This window comes from Dendropsophus ebraccatus, chromosome 15, assembly GCF_027789765.1.
Source record: "Dendropsophus ebraccatus isolate aDenEbr1 chromosome 15, aDenEbr1.pat, whole genome shotgun sequence".
Lineage (NCBI taxonomy): Eukaryota > Metazoa > Chordata > Amphibia > Anura > Hylidae > Dendropsophus > Dendropsophus ebraccatus.
Window position 1 is genome coordinate 49,029,212 of NC_091468.1, and position 21,967 is coordinate 49,051,178.

A 21,967-nucleotide genomic window follows, 5' to 3' on the forward strand; every position below is an offset into this window, starting at 1 on the left:
TAAATACTGCTAGTATATATAAGTTTGTGTATACTACACTGCTTACAGATGTAGAATTGTATGGTTTAAACTATGCTTAATTAAAAAAGAAGTCCAGCAAAAACTTTTATCAAAGTATTGTATTGCCCACTAAAAGTTATACAAATCACCAATATACACTTATTATGGGAAATGCTTATAAAGTGCTTTTTTCCCTGCACTTACTACTGCATCAAGGCTTCACTTCCTGGATAACATGGTGATGTCACTTCCTGGATAACATGGTGATGTCACTTCCTGGATAACATGGTGATGTCACGCCCCGACTCCCAGAGCTGTGCGGGCTGTGGTTGCTGGAGAGGATGATGGCAGGGGGACACTGAGGGACACAGGGCACTGGAGGAACACTGAGCATCCCTCTGCCATCATCATCTCCAGCAGCCACAGCCCACACAGCTCTGGGAGTCGGGTTGTGACATCACCATGTTATCCAGAAAGTGACATCACCATGTTATCCAGGAAGTGAAGCCTTGATGCAGTAGAAAGTGCAGGGAAAAAAGAACTTCGTAAGCATTTCCTGTAATAAGTACTACAATACTTTAATAAAGTAATACAATACTTTAATAAAAAAATTTCACTGAACTTCTTTAAAGGTGTGACTAGGAGCTTCATAATCACGCACACTTTTCCCCACCCCAATATCATTCTTGCTTCATCAGCCTTCTAATCACACCCTCCTAGCCCAGAATTTGCACCTCTTATTTCATCCAAGTTCCCGCTCATCTGACAATAAAAAAGAAAAAATAAAGAAAAAAGCATACTCAACTGCCCCAATCCCATGCAGCTGCCATTTCAGTAACTCCCAGTCCTTGCTGCTCCCCACCTCCTCCTCCTCCTCTTTTCTGCAGGGTGGACAAGTCAAAGAAAGCAGGGAGGAGCCAGACTTTGGAGCTCTGGGGGATCACGGCAGGTGAGTATGCTTTGTGTTTTATTTCTAAATCACCCTAACTCCTTTATTATCACAAGTATTTCCTTTTCTTGCAGTGACCGGCCAATGCCAAATGGCGATTCTTTGTTTGTCATATTGCAGGAAGGGAATGCTAATTTTAGTGTTGTTGGTAAGGAATGAGATATTATCTTCCATGTAGGAGTGCACGTGTTTAGGAGGATGGCAGGGACTAATAAGTCTTTATCATCTCTGGTGGTTTCCTAGGCACCTTGACAAATTACTGCACGCTTTAGAAACCAGCTGGTAGCCAAGCAATAAGAGCGTCCATAGACATCAATAGAAAAGAGAACAGAAAAAGGTTAGGCTCCAGCTGTATGTTACTAATCACTTTGGCTACTTGGCTCCTGGGATTTGTTTGTCCTGCATGGAGAAGTCGGACGAGGACTGAACAAGTAAAACCAAATATATCATACCATGGCGGAAAGTTCTAGTATTTGCTCTGCTCCCCGGCAGTAACACTATGGAGAAATAAAGATCTCCACTATTTGCCCGGATTAGCACTTCACTCATAATGCATTGTGCTATAGGGGCGGTATGGGTTACAGATCTGCCAGCAAAGTTAAAAATAACCTTGGACAAAAGAAGAGATGTTTTCTTCCTAACAGTTAATAAAGAAGCGTCTGACAATGAGCGGAGAGGTTAGAGCTCTAATCTGATCTGGGGAGAGGTTACAGGCTCGCTGGGCTCCGGCCAGAAGGCGCTAGATATTGTTCAGCAAGCATTAGCATGGTGTTTGAGCACTAGTCAAATATTTATTGTCAGTAAATAAATGACTGAGCTGGGAGACTCGTAGGTTAGCTTTTGTTTGTTTGTTGGGGATTTTTTTTTTTCTGTTACAGTTAAAGAAATCATGACATCACTTTCCGCGACACTTCGGATATATTCTGAATATAGATGTCATCAGAAGTCATACAGTACATTGTCATGGCTGTCAGGAATAGAAATGTGATATAGATTGGGTCTGACTCCTATAGGGATCAGGATCGGCCGACCCAGCGGGCAGATGGTCAGCGGCACCGGTCACACCTTTGGGACTTATGTAAAGGTGCAGGATGAGAAAACACCCTTAAAAGAACATGAAGCACAAGATGTTATCATGCTAAGCAGTAAATTGGTCTGTAGAATGGATTCCATTTTTTAATATAGAAAGCCCTAGTAATGCTCTGCTAATCCAGAACTGCCTGACCTGGAAATCCTGCAGGGTCAACTTTTTTAATCCACATTTTCCAGCTTCTAGCTTAGGACTCCAATAATGAAGCCCTATTTATCTATCTCCTATCTATCTATCTATCTATCTATCTATCTATCTATCTATCATCTATCTATCTATCTATCTATCTATCTATCTAATCAATAGAGAAGTATTCCGCAGCACACAGGTATAAGTGCAAAAAAATCGTTGAATTTATTACATCAGTGCAAAAACAGAACACGGCATAAGGTGAGACGCGACGTTTCGATGATCTCCATCATCATTTTCACGCTTGAAAATGATGATGGAGATCATCGAAACGTCGCGTCTCACCTTATGCCGTGTTCTGTTTTTGCACTGATGTAATAAATTCAACGATTTTTTTGCACTTATACCTGTGTGCTGCGGAATACTTCTCTATTGATTAGCTACCTACGTCCCTGGCAGGGACTATCCGCTGGCACCAACCAAACTGATCCTGTCGTGCTGCTCTGTATTATTTTTGGATATCTATCTATCTATCTCCTATCTATCTATCTATCTATCTATCTATCTATCTATCTATCTCCTATCTATCTATCTATCTATCTATCTATCTATCTATCTATCTATCTCCTATCTATCTATCTATCTATCTATCTCCTATCTATCTATCTATCTATCTATCTATCTATCTATCTATCTCTATCATCTATCTATCTATCTGTCTGTATGTCTATCTATCTACGTATCTAACTCATTAATTTATCCATCCATCTTTCATCTATCTCTTTATCTATTTCCTACATCTATCTATTCATTATCTATCTATTCATCTTTTATCTATAATCTGTTTAAAGGAAAAGTCCAGCAATTTATAAAATCCGGCAGGGGCAGGGTGGAATTTGATACAAGTATTCTCCCCGTGCCCGCGGTGAGCATCAGGAAAGGCCTCAGGACCCCCGATGGGCTCAGGGATCTCTACAGCTGATATGTCATTACCAGGCTGATGGACTGGCACTCAGCCAGTCAGTGACCGGGGCAGGACGCCGCTCCAATCACTGATTTGCTGAGTGGCCAGTCTATAAGCCGGGACAGGCCTTCCGGCGGGGGGTCCTGGAGCCGGTCCCGTCTCTCACTGTGGGCACAGGAAGAGGTAAGTTCCTACTTGTAATCAATTTCCCCCCTGCCAGCTGCTGGATTTTATAAATCACCAGATTTTTTCCTTTAGTATCTATCCATCCATCCATCCATCCATCCATCTTTCTATCATAGGATTACCCCTTCTTCAGCCAGGCCACCCATTTGGCTCCCACATAGAGGGGTTCTCTACTAGAACAATATGGCATACCTACTTTTTATTTCCTCGGGATTCTATGCGATCTACGGAAAGAAACCTTGATATGAAATCTGAGGTTATATGGACCGCATGCATAAACCTTACATCTACTTGATCCGGGGCACTCCTTTAATGATAGCTACAATTCTTCTGTACATGCTCTATCCCATGTGCAGTCATTGCTTGGTGGTCCTGTTGGGAATTACTGGACAGTCATTGTGATGGCTCAGTGGGCAGGTAAAAGCATCGCGACTAAAGCTCAGCAGGCAGACGGGATGCGTCACAGTTAACGTAGAAGGGATTGTGTGATTACGCTCCCTACACGCCGTGTCCTCTGTGCCTATTTATGTATGTTCACACAGTCTCCTCCAGCCTCAGGACATTGCAGCACAACACCTGTGTTTTCTAATCTCTGGCCGGAAGCGAGTAAATGAACAGACAGTCTTTTGTTCAAAACTAGAATGTGAGACTCAGATTTGATTGTAAGATTTTAGAGAGCACATTCTGTTTGTGCTCTGCTTACGTCTATGTAAGGTATATTTATGTCCCATTAGACTTTGGACTTTACCTTAACAGTATTTGCTCATTTACAAGTCTGGAGTTGCGCTAGGCACCCTGTCATATGTGACAAATCCTGAGTAAATCATTAAGAAAGATACAACTACAGGGAGTTCAGTTATAATCTTACTTCTAGTATCGGATATTGTATTCAAAGGAGACAGTATACACGTCTAAGCACAGTCCCACTTTATAGGAAAGCTGCGTGAGAGGGTTCTAGTTTTGCTGCAACTTTTTACAGTCCTCAAATGGGAATTGTCTTTTCCACCTCTTTCTATTTGCTAGTCTGTGTAGTTCCTAAAATTTTTATAAATCACTCCATCTACCAAAAATGACTCCTTACACCAGAAAAATAAACTCTCGGCGACTATATCTTCTTCCCTATAATCTGTTGTCCACTGCATGTTGTTAGGGAAAATCTGTCTCTTCTATCAGAGACTACAAGACAGATTACAGCATTACTTTTTGCTTTTTGCTCAGAGCACCGTGCAAAGCCAGTGCATCAGTAACCCCTTCTCCCCTCACATGTCATCTATAGTAGTGTACTGCATAAATTATCACCAGCAAAGAGCTAGCCTATTCAATGCATATGGTACCCCTTTTTTTGCTTTCTTTTTTATGGACACTTTTTAGAAAAATCTTAGAAATCATGGAAACGCAAGGTTATGGGGTATAGAAGAGATGGTTGTAGGCAATTCATCTGTGACCATTGTGCTAATATGCTCATCACATAAACCAATCCATGGTTATACAATATTGCAGAACACTCCAGGAGAAAAGTGTGAACACATCCAGTTGCTTTTAAAAACTACTCTCAAACAAGGATGTTTATTATAATGATGGTACCATAAAAGAGCAATTCATGACCGCTTATCTTCAAATCTTGTAGAGTCATCAAGAAGTAACCAGGCAGCAGATGGCTTCATCTAGATATTGATTATTGGTCAATACAAGTCTCTAGACGGTCATTTATCATAGAGCATTGTCCTGAAGTCACAGCTTGTTACCCAACATTGAATTTGGAGAATAATGGTTCTTTGACCTGACTCAGATCTTTCATCAATTTTCGACTATTCAATTCTCATTATTGAAACTAATTTGAATTTCACTATTGTATTATAATAGGGCGGGGGGAGTTGGATACTTACCCACCCTACCTACCCACTTCTCCCCTTGCAGCTTTTTCTGGTCCCCTACTACTTGTCTATTCTCCCTACTTCCGAGACGAGATGTTGGAGCAAGACCTACCAGCTCATCCATTAACTGGTTGTTTGGCAGCTGGCCATCTTGGTTTTGTGGGCAGGTCCTCCTCCAACATGAGTGGCAGGGACCAAAGGAAGCTGCAGTGGGTGCTGACGGGGACTGGGGGTAGTTAAGCATTGCATAACATATATATATATATATATATATATATATATATATATATATATATAAAACTATATTATACTAGAAAGCCCATTTAAGGACCTTACCACATTAGATGTAACAGTCTCAGCCTTGAGATGTTACCTATCTTGAAGCTCGGCTTGTAGGGTTTCCTATTCCTTCCTTAAAACCCACTCTCATAATCCTACTTTTTATAAAGTTTTGGATGCTGCTTGACCAATTAGTACTGTCTAAGGGAAATTCTTAAATTCTTAATTCTTTATTCAGCCTAGATTTCTGCTAGTTTTTCTGCCTTTTTTTCTGGTACTGTTTTTCTTCATGTGTCATCCAAAAGCTATGTAGATCGTTCATGAGTGTGAAGTGTTTGCTCTGCTAATATGTCTCACTACATAAAATAATATGCTTTCTAATATTATCACCTCATTAACACTCACACTAACAAATACTAGTATGTGAGTAAGCCAGGGGTTCGGTAAGTCCGAGACAGAATTTTCTTTCCTGTCTTTTAACTATTCAGCTACAGCAGAGGTAGAAAAATGACGGCGGATTACGTGAGTGATTTGGTCCACACTAGCACTTGGATAGTTTTAATAGCCAGGTTGTAATAACTTTTATAGATACAAATAGAAACTAAGCTAAGAATTTAGAAAATCTCTAGATGCATTGACAGCCCTGAGCTGTATATATCTGTATATATCTATACTTAGCAAAGAACTTGGTCCGGTTTGTGCAGTCCCAAACTTTATTATTATTTTTATTATTTATATTTAAAGCACCCTTGGTTTTAGAGCACTATACAAGCAATACGGGTTTGGGCCCGTTAACACTTTGGAAAACAGGTGGAAATTCCAATTGGAACTCCCGCTCGTGGACTCCGCTAGGAATCTCGCCTGCTATCTGTTTCAATGGGATGCCTCGAGTGCCTCCACTCTCCGTGCCTCTCCGCTCATAGCATTTACATGTCAATTCTTTGAGCGGAGGGGGGCAGAGAGCAGAGCGCGGAAGGCATCCCATTGAAAAAAATAGCAGACGGGATTCCTAGCGGAGTATAAGGGGGTGGGGGTTCCGATTGGCCCCTTAACAAACAGAACATTACATGATTTAGATGAATGACAGACTGGTACATAGAAGTAGAGAACCCTGCCCACAAGAGCTTACAATCTACAAGGTAAAGGGAAGGAGACAGTAGGTAAGGGGTAGGTGTGGCACAGAATTGTTGTAGGTTGTAGCCTAGTTTAAAGAGATGGGTTTTCAGGTTGCTTTTGTAGGTCCCCATAGTGTATAAGAGCTGCATGTGTCATGGTACAGAGTTCCAGATTATGGGGGAGGTTCGGGCAAAATTTGGGGTTGGTTGTGGTTGTCAAAACAGCCATAGCCCCCCAAGATCTAATCCCAGACACCACACATACTGCAACTTACCAAGTCTCATAATGACCCCCTTTAACTAAGTTTTTCTGTAATTGTGCAGGATAGACACCACCACTGGCCCAGTTCTTTGCAAGTTCTTCAATCCTTACTACCAGTGTCTAGCTATTAACTTATCCAGAGTAGCAGTCATGTCTCTAGGTGATGCTTCTGCTTTTAGGCCAATAAGAACACTGTGATCCAATTTTTTCCCCATAAAGGAACAATTAGTTAGTCTCTGTACCATAGGAATAATATAATTGAACAGTCTCAAAGGTTTCCACAGGGCTATGACTTTTATTTCAATCAAATTTAAATGAGTTTATCACTCTAGAATCCATTAACCTGGGGGTGCCCTAAGGCTTCGTGCTTCTCCTGGGTATCCTCCACTCTGACATAGAAGAAGCATCACTAACATCTCTCTCTACAATTCCTATTAATCTAATTATTCTGTGATTTGTAGTGGAATGTATTAGGAGGGTCATAGTTACAGTTAGTGATGGGAGACATAAGGTTGGGTTCAGTGTTTTTGCTGTCCGTTTAACAAATCGTTTTTAAATGGTTACTTTTAACATACACAAAAAAAAAAAAGAAAACTAATCTATTTTGATCCTTTTTTTCTTTTTTAAGGCTATATCAAGACGCTGTATGAGAATGGCCATTCCAGACGGTCTCAGAAAAGATCATCCCGGCCGGTGGATGATCTTTAGCGCTGGTGAGTTCTGATGCGGGCGCATCTGAGTGCGCCTGCATCAGAACTCTCCACTGCACACAATGGAGCGTGCGGCTGGAGCCGCTCGCTCATAGTGTGCACTGACAGGGTTTTCTGCAGTCGCTATTCATCGAATAGCGGCCGCAGAAAACTGACATGTCAGTTTAGGGATTCCCTGCAGCACAACGTAAGTACCGCATAAATCACTGCAGTTGTAACAATAGCCGTGATTATCACGGAACTTACGTTGTGTGAACATAGCCTTACACTGTAAGTAGATCTGTGGGCCAGTTACTTGGGTGTGACATGTAATATATACATGTTCATATAGCTGTATAACTTGTATTTTATATTTTTGTTCAATATCCTTAAAACGTTGAACCAGCAATGTCCTTCATCTTTTAATCTTTTTTTTTTTTTTTTTGTAATATATCAGATATTGAGTCTCCAATCCGCAAATGCTTAAAGATGTCTAATCTGTTCACATGGTATCATACACACCACAAAGGAGAGATATTTGTAAGGATGATTGCAAACCTAATTTCGTAGCAGCTCATAGATATGAGATGAGCCTGGTTTGACCTTGTGGCAGAATCTGAACTATTTCAAGGGCAGATCATGGGCCGGTATTTATGGAGATTATGGATAATACTCCTGCCCATAGTTTGTGCCAAGCAATTTTGCTAAGGCAGTATTTTGTCAATATTTGTCGAGAGGACGGAATCGGCACTGATATCTGCCTGTGTCAGACGGTTGTCCTTGACATGTTAAAAAGGAGCATCGTCTGAGCATTTTGGGTATCTGTTAGGCAGATATCTCTTTCTTGCTCGTAAGGAGAATCTTTATACTTAAAGGGTGATGCCCTTGACGTGGAGATTGTAGATCAGTATCTCCAAATTCTGTCTAAGGATTCTCAAAACTTCATTCCTTGAGGAACTTGGCAATGAAAATTTAACACTTGCCTATTTTTAATATAGTAAAGCCAACGAGAAAGACCTACTTAAGACATGGCCCAGTTGGGTTTGTTAAGGGTGAGTCTACAAAATCCTAAGAAAGCACTATGGATGATGTCCAGGGGCATATGACTGTGTCCCCAAATGTGTAATTGTCATGATATTGGAGTCACAGTGTTAGTAAGTTTCATAATTGTAGGTACAACTTTTTGCGTCTGGATAGCCTCTTTAAGGATATGTTCTTTTTTTTGCTGCCTGTTTATTTCAACAGGTCCTCACCAAATTTGCAAATCCTCCACTATGAAATCCACAGTGGATTATATATTCCTGAACACACCTTAAGGCTAATTTCACACTACATATAAATTCATTAAACAATGGCCGTAGTTGCAGGTTTGCAACCATGATCATCATTTAATGAATTTACCTGAGACATTCATTACTATAAAATCCCGTCCGGAGTGTATACACTCCAGCCAGGATTCCTTGCGGCCGCATCGAAAACTGACATATCAGTTTTGTGCTGTGGCTATTCGATGATTAAGACTGTCAGAGCAGACAATGTAAAGTGCGGCTCCAGCCGCACTTTATATTATCAGCTATGGTTAATAGGAATACGGGCACACCCAAATGCACCCACATACTAATTAAAAAGAAATGAAATTCACTGACACCGGCTGTCCTGTGACACGACAGTTTCACAGAACGGCTGGTGTCATACATACATACTGTAGGGATCTTCCCGGGGGATGGTGTGTTTGGACACAGTTCACAGCAGACTTGGCTTTGTAAAATAACAGCTTGGCGTTTATTTGCAGCATAAACAGTGCAGAAAACATAAATACAGCAACACTGTGCTTTTAAGAACAAAACAAAAAGGTCTTGCCCGTCTGGGCGCTTACTAACCAACAGGTCACCTGTCTGACACTTCGATCAGCGGTATCGCACAGTATGAATAAGCCCCAGCCGTGGCAGTATTCTTTGCTCCCAGCAAACACAGCATGCAGGCTGTTCACTCCTGGCTGAGAGCCAAACCTGTACACTCTGCAGGGCTTTTACCTTCTGAGGCTGATTAGGGTGAGATCTCACCTGATCCCAAAACCTGAACTGGATCGGGGGAAGGGAATGGCAGGTCCCACTACCAACCTACACGCCATTCCAGTAAATCCAAGCCCGGAACAATGAATAACAACTCAGCAGCATAACACTACTGAGTAACAGATCTCTCCTGGATTTACCATCTCACACTACGCATCAGCCTAGGTGAAGAAATATTGAGAAGAGATGAGGGACTGGGGTGCGTGAATATGATGTATGAAAGAATGCAATATCAATACACTAAAATGAGCTCCATTGACTAGTGTGCCACTGTACAGTGCTGTCTATTCAATACTTTTACTTTTCTAACACCTAATCAACCTTCTCAGCAATTAATAAATATAAAAAGTGTGTAGTGAAACATGTATTGTATTAAAGTACTTTTAACTCTTTTTTGCAATGCTGTTTCTTCCTAAGGAGAAAAGCGGGAAAGCACAGACAAGAACTCTGCTTGAAGTGTAATACCACAAAGGTGTGGCAGAGAGTTATCATTATCGGGAATATTTTTACTATTAGTGTACAAAGCACCTTTGCGGACATTGAAAGAAATTTTATCTCAACCATGACTGGAAGAGATAAGGCTGTACAATTGGAATTAAATAGAGGAGGCCATCTCAGGGTCAGCATTTTTGTAGTGAGTTGTTATTCTTTAGTCCTTAGGGTCATATATATGCAATTTTTAAAAAATGTTAATAATAATACTTAAAGGCGTTGTACAGAATTAGAAAAGATCTGCTTTATTTCCAGAAGCAGCATCATGTCTGTCTATGGGATATGTCTGGTATTGCATGTCTAGTATGGGCTTAACTGCAATAGACAGATGACGTGCTGTTTCTGGAAAAGAAGCAGGCGCTTCATTCTAATCCAAGACAATACCTTTAAGTGTAATACTAGAATAGGTTTTGTTTTGTTCGTATATCATAAATGTCCTGGGATTTACTGCTGTAATAGAATTAACCCATACTTCTCTTTACAAAATAAAAATGATTTCTTAGAAAGCGCTAGGTGTATATACCGGTACGTAGTGCTGCCAGAATTATTGCGTGGATCAGTACATGAACAGGCACTTCCTAAAGCGATGTCACCATTGTTATGACATTTCAGCCAATGAAATACTTTGCTGCTGATGTAACTTTATCTCCTTTTTCCCCCTCTCACAGCACAGGTCTTGTTGCAGCTACATCCCCCCTTTTCCCTTCCAACATTTCCAACCATTTCAGTCCTAGTGTATTTTTGGTGTATGAGAGGTTTAAAGAAGATGAATTCTCCTAATAAAGAATACACTTTGATATTGTCACATGTAATTGTAAGGCTTATAAATAGAGATGAGAGAATTGATCTGGAACAAAAACAAATAGAATTTGATTGGAATTTCACAAACAAATGTAATTTATTAGAATTTGAAATGTATGTGATATGTTTTGAATTTGTTTCACCTCTTCTTCTACCTGACAAGCTGGGAGGTATACAGTGAAGAAGTAGGTATTGATTAGGGTCACCCAGTGTACTGTACTAGAGCAGGGATATGTCTTTGATCCTGCGCATACTATGCATGGGGCACTTCTGAATCTAAATCGGGATCCAAACTCGAGACAAAGCCGACAGATTCACCTGATGAGGAATCTTGAGAAATTAGCTCATCTGTACTCATATGCATAATAACACAGTTTAAGGGTCCTATTATGCGGAGCGATAATTGGCTGAATCAGGACGATTTAGCCGATTATCGTTCTGTGTAAAAGAGAGAACAATATGCCAATGAAATGATCATCGGCTGATCATTTCTTTTGGTCCAGACCTAAAATAATCGGGCGTTGGGCGCACATCGCTACGTGTAATAGCGATGCACGGCCAACGGCTGATGATTATAGTATAAAGTAATACATCAAAGTATGAACTCATCTCACTTTACCACGTTTCCTGGTGTCCTTGGGCCTTCCCCTGTGTCTTTGGAGGCTTTCCCCAGTGTCTGCAGATCTGCCTTCTGTTCTGGTCTCTGCCTTTACAGGCCAAGGCCACTCAGCCATTCACTGGCAGAGGCCTGTCTTGGCCAGTGATTGGCTGAGCAGCCACAGTCTGACAGTTCAGAGACAGGAACAGAAGGCAGAGTTGCAGACACCGGGAAAGGCCTCCGAGAACACCAGGGCAAGTGGTATGGTGAGTTAATATTTTATTATTTTACATTTAAAGGGGAACTCCGGATAAGAAAAACTTGCTTTCTATTAAAGTATTAAAAGTTCTATTAAAAGTTATTTAGATGTGTCTATATAATGTATTACCGTATCTGTACGGTTCTGCCACACTGGTAGATGATAGAAATCCAGAAAGTGAAAAAAAAAAATGCCCCCTGTGCCAATTCACATTGTCTCCTGCTCCCTCTGCTATCCCACCTTAGGAGACACATATTCCATGCTTCTGTCTCACATTGTGTGTGTTTGCTGAAGACAGGCTGATGATGCAGACAGGGGGAAGGTGTGATGTCACAGGAGGCTTGGCTGGATCCCCTAATCCCCTGAGTGATTTACCTTCTCTGAATGGTCAGAAGCAGGTGCAACACTAATTTTACTGATTGTAATGGGTGGGGACGGTGATGATCAGCTGAGGGAAAGCATTGCATTCTGGGAACTGCTCAACCAGGAAGGACGACAGAAACACAATACAGAAAACACACACACCCCCCTCCAAACAAATGGATTTTTGGTAGTTTCAAAACTGGGATAGACAGGTAAGTAATGCTATATGCTTCTGCAGAAGTTTCATCTTTTTTAACCTCTACCTGAAGTTCCCGTTTGAGGTAAGGGCTGCACGGACATCGCTGACGATGTCTGTGCAGCCCTTGCTGCCCGATAGTTGGTCCAAGTAATAGCTCAGTAAACGAGCACCAATCTAGCAGATCAGCGCTCGTCTAGTTTATGATCGGGCCGTGTAATAGGACCCTAACTCTGACAAGCGTTAAGAAGACATGGTTATGTAAATAGATATATTTACTATAGATATGGGTGCTTAATATTACCACCTTAGTGCGAAAAAAATACATGAAGTGACACTTTTTAAATCTGCCTTCACCAATGGTGTCTGAATGACATATAAATGCTGTTTTGTACCAGGTTTTGTTTGGGTTCCCTATCAAAAAAGATGCTTGTACAGCAGTGGTCAGATGTAGTGGTGTCTGGTCTGTTTTATTGATGTCATTGTGGTTGTGCAGGATTATTCATGCAATATAGCTTTTATTTTACTGCTATCCCATAATGCACTGCAGAAGATTCTTGCCAGCACTTTAGCAATTGTGGTTTTCTTGGGCCCTTTTTATCACCCATAAACCAAGCACCCAGTTTCTACTTCCTTCCCATCTGTTTTCTGGCACATTTTTGATTTGCATTTTCCTTTCAACTGCAAACACTTAAATTATAGATGAAGTTCTTACAGTCAACAAAGCAATTTGTGCTTATTTCCCAAAGCCTCCTCCGTCACATCCAGCCACCACAAATTCCTGCCCGAGACTTTCTTGCTCTCTGCTTTCCTATCTTTCCAAATGTGGAACAATGGGACCTTGTTCATGTTTTATTGAAAGGTCTCAATAATATGACACACGAAAAGGACCTAGGTTGAAGCTGTAACGGAAAAGGGTAAGGGCTATGGGAAGGAGTTGAGGGATTCGATAATGTGTATGTGTCGTTGTTGGTAGATACTTGATGGTAGACTTGCTGGGAGACTGCTGATATTAACTAGTACCCACCATCTCATTGATTTCTTGAGAGTCGTCTTGATAAGTTTGGCTGTATTTTTTTGCACTGGCAGATATCTGACGTTCAAAAATTTGCTTGAGAATTTCATGAAATTGAGGTTGCGTCTTCTCCAGTACCCATCATTTTCTTGACCAGGCTACCTAGGGCAGGAAACAGGATCATTGCCCCAGTTAAAAGAATTAAAGCTAGTTTCAAATTGGCCATACATGTTAAGCTGAGACGGGACTCTACTACAGCCACAGAATGGCCTGCCATGTCACCTCTCAAGTCTTGTCTCAGTACCAGGAAGCTGCCGCGCACCAAGGACCAGAGTGATGGAATGCAGGTGACAGCATGGGAGCCAGGAAGGTAAGGGGATGTTATTTTTTTTTTTACCAATCCCCTCCCCGGGCATTCCGAAAAAAGGGGGTCCTGGCCGGACTACCCCTATAAAGCTGTCTGACACTACTGATTTTGGTGGTATCATCTAAACATTTAGGCTATGTTCACACTGCGTATGTTTCCGGCCGTAGTGCGAACCGTGAATATACGCACGTAGTTTTGAGGTTGATGCGTTTGCTTGAAAGTATACGATATATGCCGCACAGTGCACACTACGTAGGAGCTTACGGCCGGATCGTTTACGGCGCCGTGAAAAATGAACAAGACCATTGTTTGAGGACGGAAATGTTGAAACTCACGGCCGTGGATTTCCATGCGTTCCCGTACGGAGTACTTATTTCAGCCAAATTGAACTTGATTTTTCGATCCAAAAGGTTTTGTGTGGTTTATGGGGCTGGGCGAAGATTTCCAAGTAAATGACCTGCCTCAGATCGCTGCGAAACAAGCTAGGGAAGCATAACTCTATTACGGGTGTATGTTCGCGGTTCGTACGCATCCGGCCACATGTCTACTTTTCCCACGCCCGTAGTTTCAGCCGCACATGTACGGCGGCATATGAAATGCGGCCGGACTCATACGCAGTGTGAACATAGCCTCAATGTGTATATGTCCTCATGACTGTTCCATGAAGGCAGATGTTGAAGGAAACATCTCAACATGTTTGATTCTTTTGTTCTTGGGGAGATAAGCAGCTCCCATCTTCTTATTTAGACTTCATGGACACTTGGCCTAATGCTAACTAAAATGTCTGGCTATCTTTACACATTTTATTGTTGGTTTGAAAAGAGTTGGGTAGAACCTAGACCCCTTTATAGCACCTATTAATCTATCCTGTTGTTCCTTGGTTCTCCCTGGTGGCAGATGTTAGGAGACCATGTGGGATAAGATTGTGTACAGATCAAATAAATGGTCTGTGCATCCTGAGTCTAGGTTCATATCTGCATTTGTGGCTCTGTCACAGAATCTCTTTAAATAACCAGACAAAAAAAACAAACAGCCAGCATATATTTTTGTCTGGTCATGTTTCAGTAAAATGCTCTAAAAACGCCATCGGACCATATGAAAGTCAAGCCCCTATTACACTGGGTAATGTGTGACCTGTCCCTGCTTTCTGCCAGCACTATTACATGCAATGACAGCGAGCTGGTAAGTCAAGGGGGGGGGGGGTATTCGAAAAAATCTAGAGTGTTGTGTCTCCAATAGAGATGAGCGAACCGGGTTCGGGTTCGAGTCCATCCAAACCCGAATGTTCGGTATTTGATTAGCTGGGGCTGCTGAACTTGGATAAAGCTCTAAGGTTGTCTGGAAAACATGGATACAGCCAATGACTATATCCATGTTTTCCACATAGCCTTAGGGCTTTATCCAACTCAGCAGCCACCGCTAATCAAATGCCGAAAGTTCGGGTTCAGATGGACTCGAGCATGTCTCCAAGTCTCCAACTCTTATGCACACCTCCACCATCTGCCTCCTCTCCATGCTAAACATTAGGTTAGCCAAAACAAGGAGCAGATGGAAGAGAGTAACATAAAAAAAATCAAGACTATTTACAGAAACTCCACAAAGTAAAGTGCGCTACATTCTAGATACCTGCAGCCACCTGTATGGGGACACTATAGAAGTCACAACATCTAGAAGACAAATTGCACCATATACTTGATTTCCACAATGTAGACGCTGCCTTCTTTGTGTTGCCTTGAATTTCGAATTAAAACTGATATTATGTGAACCACTATTGGCAGAGTGAATGGAAATGTCTCTGCTCACGCTGTGACATGCCTGTGGTTCATTTTGTTATACTCTGAAAACATAAAACAAATATATAAAAAAAAACACAACAAAACATATGTTTCCCTTTGTTTCTCAAGGCTTTTTTTCAGCACTCGTATGGGATCATCACAGCGCCATAAATCATCTTCAGCTCGATTTATTGACTTCTTTATTTCCCCTTTTTCCCCCCCTTTTGGGAATCAAAATGATGACGTGAATGTGTTCGGAGTATTGTTAGAACTTAGAAGTATCCGCTTCACAAATCGTTTTGACTACAGTGTAGGTTGGTACTTTCCTGGAATTAATAGCATTATTTATATGGTTTCTTCAGACTTTAATGAGTTCTTTCCTGTTTATTGACTTATAATATGAGACAATAAAAAGACAGCATTTCTAGTGGCGGAAATTACAGTCTTCATGCATGATGATAGTTGCTCATCCATATTCATAAGATACTTCCATAGGGATCAATATACTTATCCTTCTCATATAGACAAGCAATTAGAACCCCCTGCCCATTCCCTATGCCTGCAGATGTGGCCCCAGAAGCTCTATATACACAAACTATATTCAGTATATATAGCACTTAGTTGTTATCAGTATAAAGATGGTGTCAAACACACTGTAGTTTTTTTTTTTTTTTTAATCACTGCAGTTTTTTTTTTTTTATTTTTTATTTTTTATTTTTTTTATTTCCATGGCTCTTTATTGACTACAATAGGGAAAGAACCCTATTAAAAAAAAAAAAAAAAAAAAGCACATAAAAACTATGCTGACGGCAAAACCTCTTATGAGGCAGATGCCATTTCCCCATCACATTAAAAAAAAAAAAAATCCTGACTCCAATGGCAATCAGAATAATACCTGGATCAACGTATCACCGGAAATCTAATGCCCATAACTTGTAATATTATATTGTTCAGGAAAAGCATCCAGGCTTCCATTGAACTTATTTATTGAATCGGCCATGACAACATCATTTGGCAGAGAGTTCCACAGTCTTACTGCTCGTACAGTAGAGAATCAGTGTCTGTGCTGATGGTGAAATCGTCTTTCCCCTAGACGTAGAGGATGCCCCCTTGTCATGGTTACAGCCCGAGGAGTACTGTCCATTCATATGTTTGTACATTGTGATCAGATCGCCCCTATGACGGGCACGTCAACATTTACTGATCACTCCTGAGTACCATTGCCATCTCAAGATAAAGCCAGGGAAATGGCAGCACGTATCTCTCCACGGCTGTCAATCAAGCCCGACAGTTTTGCACCATTCCAGTTTGTAATTTACTTCTATTTAAAAATCTCAAGTCCCTGCAATTACTTTACAATAAAATACAGAATTGAAAAAAAAACCTCAAGTCTTCCTGTACTTATCAGATGCTGTATGTCCTGCAGGAAGTATTTTTTTTTCCAGTTTGACACAGTGATCTCTACTGCCACCTCTGTTCCAGAAAGGAACTGTCCAGAGCAGGAGAGGTTTCTATGAGGATTCTCTACTGCACTGGACAGTTCCTTCCATGGACAGAGGTGGCAGCAGAGAGCACTGTGTCAGACTGAAAAGAAAACACCACTTCCTGCAGGACATACAGTAGCTGATAAGTATGGGAAAACTTTCTGACACCAGTTGATTTGAAAGAAAAGGATTTTCGCTGGACAACCCCTTTAATAAGAAACTGAACTCAAGAACAAGAGGGCACAGTGAGAGGTTAGTTGGGGGAAAGATCAGAAGCAGCATGAGAAAATATTACTTTACTGAAAGAGTAGTAGATACTTAGAACAAACCTCCAGCAGATAAATGTTGTAAATAAATCTACAATAACTGAATGTAAACCTGTCTGGGATAAACATATATCTATCCTAAGATTATAAGAAGGGAAATAATAAAAGGGTGGACTATATGGACCAGGTTATAAGGGAGCATAGGGGGAGATTTATCAAACATGGCTGCCTCAGTTGCCCCTAGCAACCAATCAGATTCCACCATTCATTTTCCAAACAGTCTGTGAGGAATGAAAGGTGGAATCTGATTGGTTGCTAGGAGCAACTGAGCCAGTTTCACTTTACCCCAGTTTGACAAGTCTCCCCCATTATGTATATTACACAGTAATATTGACCTGTTCGGACATTGATCACCCCCTTATTTTAGATGCTTTGGAGCAGTTAAAACTAAATTGCAGACTGAATACTAAATCCCTCTCTAATGCCACAGATGCAGAACACTGGATGTTCTCTTTAAACGCTGCGCCATAGCGGCAGAATGTTCCTTTTCCATCAGTATGATAGTTATAGTCCCACAAGGCCTTTGTTTTCATAGAGTATCATCTTAAATCTGTAATGCTTGTTAGGCATAATTTGACACTTGCTGCTTAGTCTCTGGGTCTTGACAGGGAGTCCCCCCGGTGAGAGCTCTTTGCTTTGTGTTTAAATAACTTCTGTGTCATGCAAATGAAAACGTATTCCTGCCGTTCCGCCGGCTCATTGTTTCTCCATAGACAGCGGCAGGAGGACTGGATTGAGGAAACGATATGACTGTAGAGGCTGTATATACAGGAGTAACATACCTGCGTTCCCCGCCATAATCTCCTTATGCAAACGAGCATAACGTTAACCACCAAGCAATAAAAGAAGAAGTACTTGTTTACAGGATTGTTCGATAACAATTTGCGCTGTTCTCACCCGTGTCTGTCAGTCTCGTAGATTTTGAATGCGGAGCTCATATTCGACCGCCACTTCAGTCAAGCTGGGGGTCTCAGCGATCATAAAAGTATCTCTGACCCTTGGTATAGATAATAAATCTTAGTAAAAAATAACCGTAAAATACTATATGGATGCATGGCTGCATGATCACCCATGGTTTCCAAGGCCATACACATCACTGACCGCTGGATCGGCTGCAATTTATAAAGTTGCATTAAGAACACAGTCCCTTTGACTGGATACCTGGATAAATACTATTGCAGTATCATAATCTTAAAGGGGTACTCCAGAGAAAATGTTTTTCTTTTCTAATATAGGGATAAGTCCGGCCACTTCTCTAATCTGGCAGGGGAAGGGGCAAATTTGATCAGAAGTATGAAATCACCCGTGTCCATGATGAGCGGCCGGAACAGCCTTGGGATCTCCGCTGGGCTCCGGGATGTCCACTGATGTTATGTCATGATCCACCTGATGGACTGGCTGCTCAACCAGTCAGTGACTGGGGCGGGACGGGATGTCATCAAAACTCGGGGAAAATGCCTTCCGGCGGGGGTCCGCGGCTGGTCCTGACCCTCACCACGGGCACAGGGAGAGGTACGCTCGTACTTCTGATCAAATTCCCCCTTGCCGGCTGCCGTATTTTAAAAATGGCCGGGCTTCTCCTTTAACTTATGCCAGAAAGTTGTACAGATTTGTAAATTACTTCTATTTAACCAAACATACTCAAGTATTCCAGTACTTTTCAGCTGCTGTACGTCCTGCATGAAGTGGTGTATTCTTTCCGGTGCTCTCTGCTGCTACCTTGTCAGAAACTGTATAGAACAGTGGAAAATCCCCTACTGCTCTGGACAGTCCTTGCCACAGACAGAGGTGGCAGCAGAGAGCACTGTGTCAAACTGGAAAGAATACAGCACTTCCTGCAGGACATACAGCAGCTTTTAAGTACTGAAAGAGTTGAGTTTGTCTCATCTTTTCTTTTTTTTTTTTTTTTTTACTGTATAACTTTCTGACATCAGTTGATTTAAAGAAAAAAAATGCCCCTCCGGAGTACTCCTTTTAATATTGTACAAAATCCCAGTGATGGAGCTTTATCTATGAGAATCAAAGGACAATTTAGGAAACAGTTGATTTTTTTACTAAAGGGTTAAAATTACACCATAAAAGAAATAATTTGTTACATGTGCTTTAGTGGGTTAGTAAATTTTATAAATAGTTTCTAGTGTGGGAAGGGAAACTTCTAACTTTTTTTTTTCTTTTTTCATGATCACATCATTTTTTTAAAATTCCTGTCCGCCCTTAATATTGTGGCATTGAGGTTTGTCCGGTGAAGGCTGACAGGCTGTGCCATTGACAAAAGAGGAGGAAAGAGAGGGCACAGCTAAAAATGGCATCTCAGTCATGGTGCTAGACGATGTCATTGACAGGCTAGGACTACAGCCAAGTTGTATTTTAATAATAAACATATTTCTTATTTAATGACGGACTCGGACAAATAAAAAATATATACTATAAATTCTGTACAGAATAGCGCGTATGTGGGATCAGTACTTACCCTGTCTTCTGCAGTATAGTGGGTGACGGTTCTAGTCTACACAGGAGCCTGGAGTGTAATCACCTGCTGACTTTGATACTTGTTGAGTCTGGATTGTGCCCTGTACCCACAATCTGCCCCCCTCCCCCCCAAACCACTTGTACCTTCAGATAGCTGCTTTTAATCCAAGATCTGTCCTGGGGTCCCTTTGGCGGGTGATGCAGTTATTGTCCTAAAAACTGTCTGTGCCCTATGATTGCGGCGTCCCTCCTCCCCGCCTTCCTCATCATTAGGAATACTCCTAGAACAATTTTTACTATTTATCACCTGTCCGAACAGCGTACAGGTGCCTTAACGATCCAGCACATGTGCCGTGTTCAGACAGGTGATGAATAGGAGAAATTGTTCTAGGGGCATTCCTAATGATGAAGAGGGAAGGGGGGAGGGACGGAGAGGCGGTGCAAGCCTAGGGCATAGACACTCTAGGCCACACCAACTTGACACAGGGCTGCAAGTTTAAAAGTTGTTTTTTAGGACAATAACTACATCACCTGCCGAACGGACCCCAGGACAGATCTTGGATTAAAAGCAGCTCTCTGATGGTACAAGCAGTTTGGGAGGGGGGGGGGGGGGTCAGCTTGTGGGTACAGAGTCGCTTTAAAGGGGTTGCCTGGAAATTTTCAATAAACTAGCATTTCATTGACTTCTTTAGGTGCTTTTTGTTCTATACTTTCATTATTTATTTCTAGTTCCTCTTGTGATTTTAGGCTCAGCCACATGACCACTCTGTTTGTGATTTGTTTACTTCCTGTTTACGTGATGTCACGTTCAATATCTGTTTCCTGTTCCTTCCACTGAACATGATCACAGGGGCAGTTGTCCTTCCCATAGGCTGGCTGGAATGCTACATTGATGTTAGCCCCGCCCCTGTAGGCGGAGCTAATACTGGAGCTCAGTAGAAACTGCAGAAGAGAGGGCAGTATGACATGGAGGAGACCAGGGGCTGAGGCATATAATATTTTTTTGTTTATATTTTGTTGGGGGTGCTATAAAAAAGGAGACCTTGGTATCTGTCCTTTCAACAAGTAAGGACTGACCACTGTCACCCCCACTGATCACAGAGGAGAGGATTACCAGAATAGTCACAGTTCATTTAATTTCCACCTAGAAAATGGGAAATGGCCTATTTTTTTTCTTCAGATCTGCAGAAAATTCGGTATTGAAAGTGTTTGTAGTCAATACAATTGATCTAGGTGTAAAAAAAAATGTTTACTAGGTTAACCCAACTCCCCAAAAAGTCACATGATTGCTCGGTAGCCATTTTCCCTTGCCATCTGTTCCCATCACTTTTATGGTCTTGGTATAAAGCATAGTGAGGGGCCTACACAATAAATGGATGCCTCTGATATACCAAAAAAAGGAAAGCAGGAGCTTCCTGATGGAATATTGCCAAGGGAGGGGAGTGCAGAGACAAAGTCCTTATTCACACTGGCTATGTCCTGCAGGACATACAGCAGCTGATAAGTATGGGAAGACTTGAGATTTTTTAAATAGAATTAAATTTCAAATCTATATAACTTTCTGACACCAGTTGATTTGAAAGAAAAAGATTTTCGCTGGATAACCCCTTTAACTGCTGTGATCCGGACACAGTACGCATTGTGTGACGTCAGCAGCGGGCGGCGCCAGCGTTCCCGGTTATGTCCTCTCTATGTGGATTCCTTGCCTTGGCGCCTTGTATGTATGTACCTTTGTTTTGTTTACTATTAATTTCACAGCTGTGAGTGTCACCTCATGATGTTTATGCTTGACTTGCTGCACTGTTCTTGTGATGATCACAACTTATGACCATGAGAGTGTGGTCTCATGTTATTTTGACATGACAATATTCCTGGATGCACTTTGTCTTTATTATTGATCACATATTATTCACAATATTTACATTTTCTCCACATGATTGATTGATGAATGGTAATTATGTACACATGCATATATACTATGCCATTGAAGTGTTTAGTATCACTGCTTGAGAAAGGCTACACACATAGAGCCGAAACGTTGCATTGGTATGAATAAAGTGGATATTCTTTTTGGAAGTGCGGTCTTCTACATTTTCTTGACTATTCTGCAACAGTTATTGGATGTTTTAATCTAACACGCCAAACAGAATGATTTCATTGGCTCTTAGTGACTAAGATTCTAAAACCAGAAGATTAAGAGAAATCACATGAGC

General features: G+C 41.4%; 1 protein-coding gene across 5 annotated transcripts in view; it reads left to right on the forward strand.

Moving 5' to 3' along the window:
* The window catches only part of PLCB4 (phospholipase C beta 4), a 271,807-nt gene that overhangs the window by 60,166 nt on the left and 189,674 nt on the right, over positions 1-21,967 (forward strand). Inside the window, exon 1 of one of the 5 annotated variants that reach the window (XM_069955432.1) lies at positions 21,461-21,475. The exons of the other annotated variants lie outside the window; for them this stretch is intronic. The gene's annotated coding sequence lies outside the window, so the exon portion shown is untranslated. Of the gene's footprint in view, positions 1-21,460; positions 21,476-21,967 lie in introns of those variants that run through there. 5 annotated transcript variants of the gene reach the window in all.